The following is a 19,076-nucleotide window of genomic DNA, read 5'->3' as shown; positions in this document are numbered from 1 at the left end:
TATGATTTGAACCTCTCCTGTGAGTCCAGTTTTAGATTCCGATGTTTCACTTCAGGTTTACTGTATTCCTTGGACCATCTTATTGACTATGAAACACAGGAATTGCATTCGAATTTAATACAAATGGCACAATGCCAACTTAAGTACAAGAGGACTGACACTCTCTCTTTCTATGATTTGAACCTCTCCTGTGAGTCCGGTTTCAAAATTCCGATGTTTCACTTCACGTTTACTGTATACCTTGCACCTTCTTATTGACGATGAAACATAGAAATTGCATCGGAATTTAATGCAAAAGCCACAATGCCGACTTAAGTAAAAGAGGACTGACACTCTAACATTCTATGATTTGAACCTCTCCTGCGAGTCCAGTTTTAGATTCCGATGCTTCACTTAAGGTTTACTGTATCCCTTGGACCTTCTTATTGACGATGAAACACAGAAATTGCATCCGAATGTAATACAAAAATCACAATGGCGACTAAAGTACAAGAGTACTGACACTCTCACTTTCTATGAGTTGAACCTCTCCTGTGAGTCCAGTTTTAGATTCCGATGCTCCACTTCAGGTTTTCTGTATCCCATGGACCTTCTTATTGACGATGAATCACAGAAATTTCATCCTAATTAAATACAAATGCCACAATGCCGACTTAAGTACAAGAGGACTGACACTCTCATTTTCTATGATTTGAACCTCTCCTGTGAGACCAGTTTTAGATTCCGATGCTTCACTTCAGGTTTACTGTATACCTTGCTCGTTCTTATTGACGATGAGACACAGAAATTGCATCCGAATTTAATACAAAAGGCACAATGCCGACTTAAGTACAAGAGGACTGACACTCTCACTTTCTATGATTCGAACCTCTCCTAAGAGTCCAGTTTTAGATTCCGAAGCTTCAATTCAGGTTTACTGTATCTCTTGGACCTTCTTATTGAAGATGAAACACAGAAATTGCATCGGAATTAAATTCAAAACGCACAATGCCGACTTAAGTAAAAGAGGACTGACACTCTCACTGCCTATGATTTGAACCTCTCCTGTGAGTCCAGTTTTAGATTCCGATGCTTCACTTCAGGTTTACTGTATCCCATGGACCTTCTTCTTGACGATGAAACACAGAAATTGCATCCGAATTTAATACAAAAGGCACAATGGCGACTTAAGTACAAGAGGACTGACACTCTCACTTTCTATGATTTGAACCTCTCCTGTGAGACCAGTTATAGATTCCGATGCTTCACTTCAGGTTTACTGTATCCCTTGGACCTTCTTATTGAAGATGAAACACAGAATTTGCATCGGAATTAAATTCAAAACGCAGAATGCCGACTTTTGTAAAAGAGGACAAACACTCTAACTTTCTATGATTTGAACCTCTCCTGTGAGTCCAGTTTTAGATTCCGATATTTCACTTCAGGTTTATTGTATCCCTTGGACCTTCTTATTGACGATGAAACCCAGATATTTCATCCTAATTAATTACAAATGCCACAGTGCCGACTTAAGTACAAGAGGAGTGACACTCTAACTTTCAATGATTTGAATCTCTCCTGTGAGTCAAGTTTTAGTCTCCGATGCTTCACTTCAGGTTTACTGTATCCCTTGGACCTTCTTATTGACGATGAAACACAGAAATTGCATCGGAATTAAATTCAAAACGCACAATGCCGACTTAAGTAAAAGAGGACTGACACTCTCACTTTCTATGATTTGAACCTCTCCTGTGAGTCCAGATTGAGATTCCGAAGCTTCACTTCAGGTTTACTGTATACCTTGGACCTTCTTATTGACGATGAAACACAGAAATTGTATCCGAATTTAATACAAAAAGCACAATGGCGACATAAGTACAAGACTACTGACACTCTCAATTTCTATTATGTGAACCTCTCCTGTGAGTCCGGTTTTAAATTCCGATGCTTCACTTCAGGTTTACTGTATACCTTGCACCTTCTTATTGACGATGAAACATAGAAATTGCATCGGAATTTAATGCAAAACCCACAATACCGACTTAAATAAAAAAGGACTAACACTCTAACTTTCTAATATTTGAACCTCTCATGTGAGTCCAGTTTTAGATTCCGATGCTTCACTTCAGGTTTACTGTATCCCTTGGACCTTCTTATTGACGATGAAACTCAGAATTTGCATCCGAATTTAATACAAAAGCCACAATGCCGACTTAAGTACAGGAGGACTGACATTCTAATTTTCTGTGATTTGAACCTCTCCTGTGAGTCCAGTTTTAGTTTCCGATGCTATCATTCAGGTTTACTGTATCCCTTGCACCTTCTTATTGACGATGAAACACAGAAATTGCATCCGAATTTAATACAAAGGGCACAATGCCGACTTAAGTACAAGAGCACTGACATTCTAACTTTCTATGATTTGAACCACTCCTGTGAGTCCAGTTTTAGTTTCCGATGCTTCACTTCAGGTTTACTGTATCCCTGGGACCTTCTTATTGACGATGAAACACAGAAATTGCATCCGAATTTAATACAAAAACACAATGCCGACTTAAGTAAAAGAGGACTGACACTCTAACATTCTATGATTTGAACCTCTCCTGCGAGTCCAGTTTTAGATTCCAATGCTTGACTTAAGTTTTACTGTATCCCTTGGACCTTCTTATTGACGATGAAACACAGAAATTGCATCCGAATTTAATACAAAAGGCGCAATACCGACTTAAGTACAAGAGGAGTGACACTCTAATTTTCTATGATTTGAATCTCTCCTGTGAGTCCAGTTTCAGATTCCGATGCTTCACTTCAGGTTTACTGTATACCTTGCACCTTCTTATTGACGATGAAACACAGAAATTGCATCGGAAATAAATTCGAATGACACAATGCCGACTTAAGTACAAGAGGACTGACACTCTCACTTTCTATGATGTGAACCTCTCCTGTGAGTCCAGTTTTAGATTCCGATGCTGTACTTCAGGTTTATTGCATCCCTTGGACCATCTTATTGACGATGAAACACAGAAATTGCATCCGAATTAAATTCAAAAATCACAATGCCGACTTAAGTACAAAAGGACTGACACTCCAACTTTCTATGATTTGAACCTCTCCTGTGAGTCCAGTTTTAGATTCCGAAGCTTCAGTTCAGGTTTGCTGTATCCCTTGGACATTCTTATTGACGATGAAACACAGAAATTGCAACCCCAATTTAATACAAAAGCACAATACCGACTTAAGTACAACAGGAGTGACACTCTAACTTACTATGATATGAACCTCTCCTGTGAGTCCAGTTTTAGATTCCGATGCTGCACTTCAGGTTTATTGTATCCCTTGGACCTTCTTATTGACGATGAGACACAGAAATTGCATCCGAATTAAATTCAAAAATCACAATGCAGACTTAAGTACAAAAGGACTGACACTCTTACTATCTTTGATTTGAACCTCTCCTGTGAGTCCAGTTTTAGATTCCGAAGCTACACTTCAGGTTTACTGTATCCCTTGGACCTTCTTATTGACGAAGAAACACAGAAATTGCATCCAAATTTAATACAAAAGGCACAATGGCGACTTAAGTACAAAACTACTGACACTCTCAATTTCTATGATGTGAACCTCTCCTGTGAGTCCAGTTTCAGATTCCGATGCTTCACTTCAGGTTCACTGCATACCTTGCACCATCTTATTGACGATGAAACACAGAAATTGCATCGGAATTAAATTCAAAATGCACAATACCGACTTAAGTACAAGAGGACTGACACTCTCACTTTCTATGATTTGAACCTCTCCTGTGAGTCCAGTTTTAGATTCCGATGCTTCACTTCAGGTTTACAATATACCTTGCACCTTCTTCTTGACGCTGAAACATAGAAATGGCATCGGAATTTAATGCAAAAGCCACAATGCCGACTTATGTAAAAGAGGACTGACACTCTAACATTCTATGATTTGAACCTCTCCTGCGAGTCCAGTTTTAGATTCCGATGCTTCACTTAAGGTTTACTGTATCCCTTGGACCTTCTTATTGACGATGAAACACAGAAATTGCATCCGAATGTAATACAAAAATCACAATGGCGACTAAAGTACAAGAGTACTGACACTCTCACAATCTATGAATTGAACCTCTCCTGTGAGTCCAGTTTTAGATTCCGATGCTTCACTTCAGGTTTTTTGTATCCCATGGACCTTCTTATTGACGATGAATCACAGAAATTTCATCCTAATTAAATACAAATGCCACAATGCCGACTTAAGTACAAGAGGACTGACACACTCATTTTCTATGATTTGAACCTCTCCTGTGAGACCAGTTTTAGATTCCGATGCTTCACCTCAGGTTTACTGTATACCTTGCTCCTTCTTATTGACGATGAGACACCGAAATTGCATCCGAAATTAATACAAAAGGCACAATGCCGACTTAAGTACAAGAGGACTGACACTCTCACTTTCTAAGATTTGAACCTCTCCTAAGAGACCAGTTTTAGATTCCGAAGCTTCACTTCAAGTTTACTGTATCTCTTGGACCTTCTTATTGACGATGAAACACAGAAATTGCATCCGAATTTAATACAAAAGGCACAATGCCGACTTAAGTAAAAGAGGACTGACACTCTAACATTCTATGATTTGAACCTCTCCTGCGAGTCCAGTTTTAGATTCCAATGCTTCACTCACGTTTTACTGTATCCCTTGGACCTTCTTATTGACGATGAAACACAGAAATTGCATCCGAATTTAATACAAAAGGCGCAATACCGACTTAAGTACAAGAGGAGTGGCACTCTAACTTTCTATGATTTGAATCTCTCCTGAGAGTCCAGTTTCAGATTCCGATGCTTCACTTCAGGTTTACTGTATACCTTGCACCTTCTTATTGACGATGAAACACAGAAATTGCATCGGAAATAAATTCGAATGACACAATGCCGACTTAAGTACAAGAGGACTGACACTCTCACTTTCTATGATGTGAACCTCTCCTGTGAGTCCAGTTTTAGATTCCGATGCTTCACTTCAGGTTTACTGTATCCCTTGGACCTGCTTATTGACGATGAAACACAGAGTTTGCATCCGAATTTAATACAAAAGGTACAATGCCGACTTAAGTACAAGAGGACTGACACTCTAACTCTCTATGATTCGAACCTCTCCTGTGAGACCAGTTTTAGATTCCGATGCTTCACTTCAGGTTTACTGTATACCTTTCTCCTTCTTATTGACGATGAGACACAGAAATTGCATCCGAATTAAATACAAAAGGAACAATGCCGACTTAAGTACAAGAGGACTGACATTCTAACTTTCTATGATTTGAACCTCTCATGTGAATTCAATTTTAGATTCCGATGCTTCACTTCAGGTTTACTGTATCCCTTGGACATTCTTATTGACGATGAAACACAGAAATTGCTCCCCAATTTAATACAAAAGCACAATACCGACTCAAGTACAACAGGAGAGACACTCTAACTTTCTATGATTTGAACCTCTCCTGTGAGTCCAGTTTTAGATTCCGATGCTGCACTTCAGGTTTATTGTATCCCTTGGACCTTCTTATTGACGAAGAAACACAGAAATGGCATCCGAATTTAATACAAAAGGCACAATGGCGACTTAAGTACAAGACTACTGACACTCTCAATTTCTATGATGTGAACCTCTCCTGTGAGTCCAGTTTTAGATTCCGATGTTTCACTTCAGGTTTACTGTATTCCTTGGACCATCTTATTGACTATGAAACACAGGAATTGCATTCGAATTTAATACAAATGGCACAATGCCAACTTAAGTACAAGAGTACTGACACTCTCTCTTTCTATGATTTGAACCTCTCCTGTGAGTCCGGTTTTAAATTCCGATACTTCACTTCAGGTTTACTGTATACCTTGCACCTTCTTATTGACGATGAAACATAGAAATTGCATCGGAATTTAATGCAAAAGCCACAATGCCGACTTAAATAAAAGAGGACTAACATTCTAACTTTCTATGATTTGTACCTCTCATGTGAGTCCAGTTTTAGATTCCGATGCTTCACTTCAGGTTTACTGTACCCCTTGGACCTTCTTATTGACGATGAAACACAGAAATTGCATCCGAATTTAAAACAAATGGCACAATGTCGACTTAAGTACAAGAGGACTGACACTCTCACTTTCTATGATTTGAACCTCTCCTGTGAGTCCAGTTTTAGATTCCGATGCTTCACTTGAGGTTTACAGTATACCTTGCACCCTCTTATTGACGATGAAACACAGAAATTGCATCGGAATTAAATTCAATAGGCACAATGCCGACCTAAGTAGAAGAGGACTGACACTCTCACTTTCTATGATTTGAACCTCTCCTGTGAGTCCAGTTTTAGATTCTGATGCTTCACTTCAGGTTTACAGTATACCTTGCACCTTCTTATTGACGATGAAACACAGAAATTGCATCCGAATTTAATACAAAAGGCACAATGCCGACTTAGGTACAAGAGGACTGACACTCTCACTTTCTATGATGTGAACCTCTTCTGTGAGTCCAGTTTTAGATTCCGATGCTTCACTTCAGGTTTACTGTATCCCTTGGACCTTCTTATTGACGATGAAACACAGAAATTGCATCCGAATTTAATATAAATGCCACAATGCCGACATAAGTACAAGAGGACGGACACTCTCACTTTCTATGATTTGTACCTTTCCTGTGAGTCCAGTTTTAGATTCCGATGCTTCACTTCAGGTTTACTGTATCCTTTGGACCTTCTTATTGACGATGAAACACAGAAATTGCACCCGAATTTAATACAAATGACACAATGCCGAATTAAGTACAATATGACTGACACTCTCACTTTCTATGATTTGAACCTCTCCTAAGAGTCCAGTTTTAGATTCCGATGCTTCACTTCAGGTTTACTGTATCCCTTGGACCTTCTTATTGAAGATGAAACACTGAAATTGCATCGGAATTAAATTCAAAACGCACAATGCCGACTTAAGTAAAAGAGGACTGACACTCTCACTTTCTATGATTTGAACCTCTCCTGTGAGTCCAGTTTTAGATTCCGATGCTCCACTTCAGGTTTACTGTATCCCTTGGACCTTCTTCTTGATGATGAAACACAGAAATTGCATCCGAATTTAATACAAAAGGCACAATGGCGACTTAAGTACAAGAGTACTGACACTCTCACTTTCTATGATTAGAACCTCTCCTGTAAGTCCAGTTTCAGATTCCAATGCTTCACTTCTGGTTCACTGCATACCTTGCACCTTCTTATTGACGATGAAACACAGAAATTACATCGGAATTAAATTCAAAATGCACAATACCGACTTAAGTACAAGAGGACTGACACTCTCACTTTCTGTGATTTGAACCTCTCCTATGAGTCCAGTTTTAGTTCCCGAAGCTTCAGTTCAGGTTTACTGTATCCCTTGGAACTTTTTAATTGACGATGAAACACAGAGTTTGCATCCAAATTTTATACAAAAGGTACAATGCCGACTTAAGTACAAGAGGACATACACTCTTACTTTCTATGATTTGAACCTCCCCTGTGAGTCCAGTTTTAGATTCCGATGTTTCACTTCAGGTTTACAGTATTCCTTGGACCATCTTATTGACTATGAAACACAGGAATTGCATCCGAATTTAATACAAATGGCACAATGCCAACATAAGTACAAGAGGACTGACACTCTCTCTTGCTATGATTTGAACCTCTCCGGTGTGTCCGGTTTTAAATTCCGATGCTTCACTTCAGGTTTACTGTATACCTTGCACCTTCTTATTGACGATGAAACATAGAAATTGCATCGGAATTTAATGCATAACCCACAATGCCGACTTAAATAAAAGAGGACTAACACTCTAACTTTCTAATATTTGAACCTCTCATGTGAGTCCAGTTTTAGATTCCGATGCTTCACTTCAGGTTTACTGTATCCCTTGGACCTTCTTATTGACGATGAAACTCAGAATTTGCATCCGAATTTAATACAAAAGCCACAATGCCGACTTAAGTACAAGAGGACTGACATTCTAATTTTCTGTGATTTGAACCTCTCCCGTGAGTCCAGTTTTAGTTTCCGATGCTACCATTCAGGTTTACTGTATCCCTTGCACCCTCTTATTGACGATGAAACACAGAAATTGCATCCGAATTTAATACAAAGGGCACAATGCCGACTTAAGTACAAGAGCACTGACATTCTAACTTTCTATGATTTGAACCACTCCTGTGAGTCCAGTTTTAATTTCCGAGGCTTCACTTCAGGTTTACTGTATCCCTGGGACCTTCTTATTGACGATGAAACACAGAAATTGCATCCGAATTTAATACAAAAGGCACAATGCCGACTTAAGTAAAAGAGGACTGACACTCTAACATTCTATGATTTGAACCTCTCCTGCGAGTCCAGTTTTAGATTCCAATGCTTCACTTAAGTTTTACTGTATCCCTTGGACCTTCTTATTGACGATGAAACACAGAAATTGCATCCGAATTTAATACAAAAGGCGCAATACCGACTTAAGTACAAGAGGAGTGACACACTAATTTTCTATGATTTGAATCTCTCCTGTGAGTCCAGTTTCAGATTCGGATGCTTCACTTCAGGTTTACTGTATACCTTGCACCTTCTTATTGACGATGAAACACAGAAATTGCATCGGAAATAAATTCGAATGACACAATGCCGACTTAAGTACAAGAGGACTGACACTCTCACTTTCTATGATGTGAACCTCTCCTGTGAGTCCAGTTTTAGATTCCGATGCTGTACTTCAGGTTTATTGTATCCCTTGGACCTTCTTATTGACGATGAAACACAGAAATTGCATCCGAATTAAATTCAAAAATCACAATGCAGACTTAAGTACAAAAGGACTGAACTCTAACTTTCTATGATTTGAACCTCTCCTGTGAGTCCAGTTTTAGATTCCGAAGCTTCACTTCAGGTTTACTGTATCCCTTGGACCTTCTTATTGACGAAGAAACACAGAAATTGCATCCGAATTTAATACAAAAGGCACAATGGCGACTTAAGTACAAGACTACTGACACTCTCAATTTCTATGATGTGAACCTCTCCTGTGAGTCCAGTTTCAGATTCCGATGCTTCACTTCAGGTTTACTGCATACCTTGCACCATCTTATTGACGATGAAACACAGAAATTGCATCGGAATTAAATTCAAAATGCACAATACCGACTTAAGTACAAGAGGACTGACACTCTCACATTCTATGATTTGAACCTCTCCTGTGAGTCCGGTTTTAAATTCCGATGCTTCACTTCAGGTTTACTGTATACCTTGCACCTTCTTATTGACGATGAAACATAGAAATGGCATCGGAATTTAATGCTAAAGCCACAATGCCGACTTAAGTAAAAGAGGACTGACACTCTAACATTCTATGATTTGAACCTCTCCTGCGAGTCCAGTTTTGGATTCCGATGCTTCACTTAAGGTTTACTGTATCCCTTGGACCTTCTTATTGACGATGAAACACAGAAATTGCATCCGAATGTAATACAAAAATCACAATGGCGACTAAAGTACAAGAGTACTGACACTCTCACTTTCTATGAATTGAACCTCTCCTGTGAGTCCAGTTTTAGATTCCGATGCTTCACTTCAGGTTTTCTGTATCCCATGGACCTTCTTATTGACGATGAATCACAGAAATTTCATCCTAATTAAATACAAATGCCACAATGCCGACATAAGTACAAGAGTACTGACACTCTCACTTTCTATGAATTGAACCTCTCCTGTGAGACCAGTTTTAGATTCCGATGCTTCACTTCAGGTTTACTGTATACCTTGCTCCTTCTTATTGACGATGAGACACAGAAATTGCATCCGAATTTAATACAAAAGGCACAATGCCGACTTAAGTACAAGAGGACTGACACTCTCACTTTCTAAGATTTGAACCTCTCCAAAGAGACCAGTTTTAGATACCGAAGCTTCACTTCATGTTAACTGTATCTCTTGGACCTTCTTTTTGACGATGAAACACAGAAATTGCATCGGAAATAAATTCGAATGACACAATGCCGACTTAAGTACAAGAGGACTGACACTCTCACTTTCTATGATGTGAACCTCTCCTGTGAGTCCAGTTTTAGATTCCGATGCTTCACTTCAGGTTTACTGTATCCCTTGGACCTGCTTATTGACGATGAAACCCAGAGTTTGCATCTGAATATAATACAAAAGGTACAATGCCGACTTAAGTACAAGAGGACTGACACTCTACTCTCTATGATTTGAACCTCTCCTGTGAGACCAGTTTTAGATTCCGATGCCTCACTTCAGGTTTACTGTATACCTTTCTCCATCTTATTGACGATGAGACACAGAAATTGCATCCGAATTAATTACAAAAGGAACAATGCCGACTTAAGTACAAGAGGACTGACATTCTAACTTTCTATGATTTGAACCTCTCCTGTGAGTCCGGTTTTAAATTCCGATGCTTCACTTCAGGTTTACTGTATACCTGGCACCTTCTTATTGACGATGAAACATAGAAATTGCATCGGAATTTAATGCAAAAGCCATAATGCCGACTTAAGTAAAAGAGGACTGACACTCTAACATTCTATGATTTGAACCTCTCCTGCGAGTCCAGTTTTAGATTCCGATGCTTCACTTAAGGTTTACTGTATCCCTTGGACCTTCTTATTGACGATGAAACACAGATATTGCATCGGAATTAAATTCAAATTGCACAATACCGACTTAAGTACAAGAGGACTGACACTCTCACTTTCTGTGATTTGAACCTCTCCTATGAGTCCAGTTTTAGATCCCGATGCTTCACTTCAGGTTTACTGTATCCCTTGGACCTTTTTATTAACGATGAAACACAGAGTTTGCATCCAAATTTAATACAAAAGGTACAATGCCGACTTAAGTACAAGAGGACATACACTCTTACTTTCTATGATTTGAACCTCTCCTGTGAGTCCAGTTTTAGATTCCGATGTTTCACTTCAGGTTTACTGTATTCCTTGGACCATCTTATTGACTATGAAACACAGGAATTGCATTCGAATTTAATACAAATGGCACAATGCCAACTTAAGTACAAGAGGACTGACACTCTCTCTTTCTATGATTTGAACCTCTCCTGTGAGTCCGGTTTTAAATTCCGATACTTCACTTCAGGTTTACTGTATACCTTGCACCTTCTTATTGACGATGAAACATAGAAATTGCATCGGAATTTAATGCAAAAGCCACAATGCCGACTTAAATAAAAGAGGACTAACATTCTAACTTTCTATGATTTGTACCTCTCATGTGAGTCCAGTTTTAGATTCCGATGCTTCACTTCAGGTTTACTGTACCCCTTGGACCTTCTTATTGACGATGAAACACAGAAATTGCATCCGAATTTAAAACAAATGGCACAATGTCGACTTAAGTACAAGAGGACTGACACACTCACTTTCTATGATTTGAACCTCTCCTGTGAGTCCAGTTTTAGATTCCGATGCTTCACTTCAGGTTTACAGTATACCTTGCACCTTCTTATTGACGCTGAAACACAGAAATTGCATCCGGATTTAATACAAAAGGCACAATGCCGACTTAAGTACAAGAGGACTGACATTCTAACTTTCTATGATTTGAACCTCTCCTGTGAGTCCGGTTTTAAATTCCGATGCTTCACTTCAGGTTTACTGTATTCCTGGCACCTTCTTATTGACGATGAAACATAGAAATTGCATCGGAATTTAATGCAAAAGCCACAATGCCGACTTAAGTAAAAGAGGACTGACACTCTAACATTCTATGATTGGAACCTCTCCTGCGAGTCCAGTTTTAGATTCCGATGCTTCACTTAAGGTTTACTGTATCCCTTGGACCTTCTTATTGACGATGAAACACAGAAATTGCATCGGAATTAAATTCAAAATGCACAATACCGACTTAAGTACAAGAGGACTGACACTCTCACTTTCTGTGATTTGAACCTCTCCTATGAGTCCAGTTTTAGATCCCGATGCTTCACTTCAGGTTTACTGTATCCCTTGGACCTTTTTATTAACGATGAAACACAGAGTTTGCATCCAAATTTAATACAAAAGGTACAATGCCGACTTAAGTACAAGAGGACATACACTCTTACTTTCTATGATTTGAACTTCTCCTGTGAGTCCAGTTTTAGATTCCGATGTTTCACTTCAGGTTTACTGTATTCCTTGGACCATCTTATTGACTATGAAACACAGGAATTGCATTCGAATTTAATACAAATGGCACAATGCCAACTTAAGTACAAGAGGACTGACACTCTCTCTTTCTATGATTTGAACCTCTCCTGTGAGTCCGGTTTTAAATTCCGATACTTCACTTCAGGTTTACTGTATACCTTGCACCTTCTTATTGACGATGAAACATAGAAATTGCATCGGAATTTAATGCAAAAGCCACAATGCCGACTTAAATAAAAGAGGACTAACATTCTAACTTTCTATGATTTGTACCTCTCATGTGAGTCCAGTTTTAGATTCCGATGCTTCACTTCAGGTTTACTGTATCCCTTGGACCTTCTTATTGACGATGAAACACAGAAATTGCATCCGAATTTAAAACAAATGGCACAATGTCGACTTAAGTACAAGAGGACTGACACTCCCACTTTCTATGATTTGAACCTCTCCTGTGAGTCCAGTTTTAGATTCCGATGCTTCACTTCAGGTTTTCTGTATCCCATGGACCTTCTTATTGACGATGAATCACAGAAATTTCATCCTAATTAAATACAAATGCCACAATGCCGACTTAAGTACAAGAGGACTGACACTCTCATTTTCTATGATTTGAACCTCTCCTGTGAGACCAGTTTTAAATTCCGATGCTTCACTTCAGGTTTACTGTATACCTTGCTCCTTCTTATTGACGATGAGACACAGAAATGGCATCCGAATTTAATACAAAAGGCACAATGCCGACTTAAGTACAAGAGGACTGACACTCTCACTTTCTATGATTTGAACCTCTCCTAAGAGTCCAGTTTTAGATTCCGAAGCTTCACTTCAGGTTTACTGTATCTCTTGGACCTTCTTATTGAAGATGAAACACAGAAATTGCATCGGAATTAAATTCAAAACGCACAATGCCGACTTAAGTAAAAGAGGACTGACACTCTCACTTTCTATGATTTGAACCTCTCCTGTGAGTCCAGTTTTAGATTCCGATTCTTCACTTCAGGTTTACTGTATCCCTTGGACCTTCTTATTGCCGATGAAACACAGAGTTTGCATCCGAATTTAATATAATCGGCACAATGCCGACTTAAGTACAAGAGGACTGACACTCTAACTTTCGATGATTTGAACCTCTCCTGTGAGTCCAGTTTTAGATTCCGGTGCTTCACTTCAGGTTTACTGTATCCCTTGGACGTTCTTCTTGACGATGAAACACAGAAATTGCATCCGAATTTAATACAAAAGGCACAATGGCGACTTAAGTACAAGAGGACTGACACTCTCACTTTCTATGATTTGAACCTCTCCTGTGAGTCCAGTTTTAGATTCTGATGCTTCACTTCAGGTTTACAGTATACCTTGCACCTTCTTATTGACGATGAAACACAGAAATTGCATCCGAATTTAATACAAAAGGCACAATGCCGACTTAGGTACAAGAGGACTGACACTCTCACTTTCTATGATGTGAACCTCTCCTGTGAGTCCAGTTTTAGATTCCGATGCTTCACTTCAGGTTTACTGTATCCCTTGGACCTTCTTATTGACGATGAAACACAGAAATTGCATCCGAATTTAATACAAATGCCACAATGCCGACATAAGTACAAGAGGACGGACACTCTCACTCTCTATGATTTGAACCTTTCCTGTGAGTCCAGTTTTAGATTCCGATGCTTCACTTCAGGTTCACTGTATCCCTTGGACCTTCTTATTGACGATGAAACACAGAAATTGCACCCGAATTTAATACAAATGACACAATGCCGAATTAAGTACAATATGACTGACACTCTCACTTTCTATGATTTGAACCTCTCCTAAGAGTCCAGTTTTAGATTACGATGCTTCACTTCGGGTTTACTGTTTCCCTTGGACCTTCTTATTGAAGATGAAACACAGAAATTGCATCGGAATTAAATTCAAAACGCACAATGCCGACTTAAGTAAAAGAGGACTGACACTCTCACTTTCTATGATTTGAACCTCTCCTATGAGTCCAGTTTTAGATTCCGATGCTCCACTTCAGGTTTACTGTATCCCTTGGACCTTCTTATTGCCGATGAAAGACAGAGTTTGCATTCGAATTTAATATAAAAGGCACAATGCCGACTTAAATACAAGAGGACTGACACTCTAACTTTCTATGATTTGAACCTCTCCTGTGAGTCCAGTTTTAGATTCCGATGCTTCACTTCAGGTTTACTGTATCCCTTGGACCTTCTTCTTGACGATGAAACACAGAAATTGCATCCGAATTTAATACAAAAGGCACAATGGCGACTTAAGTACAAGAGTACTGACACTCTCACTTTCTATGATTTGAGCCTCTCCTGTGAGTCCAGTTTCAGATTCCGATGCGTCACTTCAGGTTTACTGTATACCTTGCACCTTCTTTTTGACGATGAATCACAGAAATTGCATCGGAATTAAATTCAAAAGGCACAATGACGACTTAAGTACAAGAGGACTGACACTCTCACTTTCTATGACTTGAACCTCACCTGTGAGACCAGTTATAGATTCCGATGCTTCACTTCAGGTTTACTATATCCTTTGCACCTTCTTGTTGACGTTGAAACACAGAAAATGCATCGGAATTAAATTCAAAAGGCACAATGCCGACCTAAGTAGAAGTGGACTGACACTCTCATATTCTATGATTTGAACCTCTTCTGTGAGTCCAGTTTTAGATTCCGATGTTTCACTTCAGGTTTACTGTATACCTTGCACCTTCTTATTGACGATGAAACACAGAAATTGCATCGGAAATAAATTCAAAAGACACAATGCCGACTTAAGTACAACAGGACTGACACTCTCACTTTCTATGATATGAACCTCTCCTGTGAGTCCAGTTTTAGATTCCGATGCTTCGCTTAAGGTTTACTGTATCCCTTGGACCTTCTTATTGACGATGAAACACAGAAATTGCATCCGAATTTAATACAAATGCCACAATGCCGACATAAGTACAAGAGGACGGACACTCTCACTTTCTATGATTTGAACCTTTCCTGTGAGTCCAGTTTTAGATTCCGATGCTTCACTTCAGGTTTACTGTATCCCTTGGAGCTTCTTATTGACGATGAAACAAAGAAATTGCACCCGAATTTATTACAAATGACACAATGCCGACTTAAGTACAAGATGACTGACACTCTCACTTTCTATGATTTGAACCTCTCCTAAGAGCCCAGTTTTAGATTCCGATGCTTCACTTCAGGTTTACTGTATCCCTTGGACCTTCTAATTGAAGATGAAACACAGAAATTGCATCGGAATTAAATTCAAAACGCACAATGCCGACTTAAGTAAAAGAGGACTGACACTCTCACTTTCTATGATTTGAACCTCTCCTGTGATTCCAGTTTTAGATTCCGATGCTTCACTTCAGGTTTACTGTATCCCTTGGACCTTCTTATTGCCGATGAAACACAGAGTTGGCATCCGAATTTAATATAAAAGGCACAATGCCGACTTAAATACAAGAGGACTGACACTCTAACGTTCTATAATTTGAACCCCTCCTGTGAGTCCAGTTTTAGATTCCGATGCTTCACTTCAGGTTTACTGTATCCCTTGGACCTTCTTCTTGACGATGAAACACAGAAATTGCATCCGAATTTAATACAAAGGGCACAATGGCGACTTAAGTACAAGAGGACTGACACTCTCACTTTCTATGATTTGAACCTCTCCTGTGAGTCCAGTTTTAGATTCCGATGCTTCACTTCAGGTTTACTGTATACCTTTCACCAAATTATTGACGATGGAACACAGAAATTTTATCCGAATTTAATACAAATGGCACAATTCCGACTTAAGTACAATAGGACTGACACTCTCACTCTCTATGATTTGAACCGCTCCTGTGAGTTCAGTTTTAGATTCTGATGCTTCACTTCAGATTTACTGTATACCTTGCACCTTCTGATTGACGATGAAACACAGAAATTGCATCGGAATTTAATACAAAAGGCACAATGCCGACCTAAGTAAAAAAAGACTGACACTCTAATTTTCTATGATTTGAACCTTTCCAGTGAGTCCTGTTTTAGATTCCGATGCTTCACTTAAGGTTTACTGTATCCCTTGGACCTTCGTATTGACGATGAGAGACAGAAATTGCATCCGAATTTAATACAAAAAGCACAATACCGACTTAAGTACAAGAGGAGTGACACCCTAACTTTCTATGTTTTGAACCTTTCCAGTGAGTCCAGTTTTAGATTCCGATGCTTCACTTCAGGTTTACTGTATCCCTGGGACGTTCTTATTGACGATGAAACACAGAAATTGGATCCAAATTTAATCCAAAAGGCACAAAGGCGACTTAAGTACAAGAGGACTGACACTCTCACTTTCAATGATTTGAACCTCTCCTGTGCGTCCAGTTTTAGATTCCGATGTTTCACTTCAGCTTTACTGTATACCTTGCAACTTCTAATTGACGATGAAACACAGATATTGCATCGGAATTAGATTCAAAAGGCACAATGCCGACTTAAGTACAAGAGGACTGACACTCTAATTTTCTATGATTAGAACCTCTGCTGTGAGTCCAGTTTTAGATTCCGATGCTTCACTTCAGGTATACTGTATCCCTTGGACCTTCTTATTGACGATGAAACACAGAAGTTGCATCCGAATTTAATACAAATGGCACAATGCCGACTTAAGTACAAGAGGACTGACACTCTCACTTTCTATGATTTGAAACTCTCCTGTGAGTCCAGTGTTAGATTCCGATGCTTCACTTCTGGTTACCGTATCCCTTGGACCTTCTTATTGACGATGAAACACAGAAATTGCATCCGAATTTAATACAAATGCCACAATGCCGACTTAAGTACAAGAGGACTGACACTCTCACTTTCTATGATTTGAACCTCTCCTGTGAGTCCAGTTTTAGATTCCGATGCTTCACTTCAGTTTTACTGTATACCTTGCACCTTCTGATTGACGATGAAACACAGAAATTGCATCGGAATTTAATACAAAATGCACAATGCCGACCTAAGTAAAAGAGGACTGACACTATAACTTTCTATGATTTGAACCTCTCTAGTGAGTCCAGTTTTAGATTCCGATGCTTCACTTAGGGATTACTGTATCCCTTGGACCTTCTTATTGACGAAGAAACACAGAAATAGCATCCGAATTTAATACAAAAGGCACAATACTGACTTAAGTACAAGAGGAGTGACACTTTTACTTTCTATGATATGAATCTCTCCTGTGAGTCCAGTTTTAGATTCCGATGCTTCACTTCATATTTACTGTATCCGTTGGACCTACTTATTGTCGATGAAACACAGAAATTGCATCGGAATTTATTTCAAAAGGCACAATGCCGACCTAAGTAGAAGAGGACTGACACTATCACTTTCCATTATTTGAACCTCTCCTGTGAGTCCAGTTTTAGATTCCGATGCTTCACATCAGGTTTACTGTATCCCTTGGACCTTCTTATTGACGATGAAACACAGAAATTCACCCGAATTTAATACAAATGCCATAATGTTGACTTAATTACAAGAGGACTGACACTCTCACTTTCTATGATTTGAACCTCTCCTGTGTGTCCAGTTTTAGATTCCGATGCTTCACTTCATGTTTACTGTATACCTTGCACCTTCTAATTGACGATGAAACACAGAAATTGCATCCAAATTTAATACAAAAGGCACAATGCCGACTAAAGTACAGGAGGACTGACATACTAACTATCTATGATTTGAACCTCTCCTGTGAGTCCAGTTCTAGATTCCGATGCTCACTTCAGGTTACTGTATCCCTTGGACCTTCTTATTGAAGATGAAACACAGAAATTGCACCCGAATTTAAAACAAAATTCACAATACAGACTCAAGTACAAGAGGAGTGACACTCTAACTTTATAAGATTTGAACCTCTCCTGTGAGTCCAGTTTTAGATTCCGATGCTTCACTTCAGGTTTATTGTATCCCTTGGACCATCTTATTGACGATGAAACACAGAAATTTCATCCGAATTTAATACAAATGCCACAATGCCGACTTAAGTACAAGAGGACTGACACCCCCACTTTCTATGATTTGATCACTTCCTGTGAGTTCAGTTTTAGATTCCGATGCTTCACTTCAGGTTTACTGTATCCCTTGGACCTTCTTATTGACGATGAAACACTAACATTGCACCTGAATTTAATACAAATGGCACAATGCCGATTTAAGTACAAGAGGACTGACACTTTCACTTTCTATGATTTGAACCTCTCCTGTGAGTCCAGTTTTAGATTCCGATGCTCCACTTCAGGTCTACTGTATCCCTTGGACCTTTGTATTGACGATGAAACACAGAAATTGCATCGGAATTAAATTCGAAACTCACATTGCCGACTTAAGTAAAAGAGGACTAACACTCTCACTTTCTATGATTTGAACCTCTCCTGTGAGTCTAGTTTTAGATTCCGATGCTTCACTTCAGGTTTACTGTATCACTTAGACCTTCTTATTGACGATGAAACACAGAAATTGCATCGGAATTAAATTCAAAAATCACAATTCCGACTTAAGTACAAGAGGACTGACACTATAACTTTCTATGATTTGAACCTCTCCTGTGAGTCCAGTTTTAGATTCCGATGCATCACTTCAGGTTTACTGTATCCCTTGGACCTTCTTATTGACGATGAAACACAGAGTTTGCATCCGAATTTAATACAAAAGGCACAATGCCGACTTAAGTACAAGAGGACTGACACTCTAAATTTCTATGATTTGAACCTCTCCTGTGTGTCCAGTTTTAGATTCCGATGCTTCACTTCAGGTTTACTGTATACCCTGCACCATCTTATTGACGATGAAACACAGAA

Source organism: Schistocerca serialis, chromosome 3 (assembly GCF_023864345.2).
Source record: "Schistocerca serialis cubense isolate TAMUIC-IGC-003099 chromosome 3, iqSchSeri2.2, whole genome shotgun sequence".
Taxonomy (NCBI): Eukaryota; Metazoa; Arthropoda; class Insecta; order Orthoptera; family Acrididae; genus Schistocerca; species Schistocerca serialis.
This window is presented reverse-complemented; position numbering follows the sequence as displayed.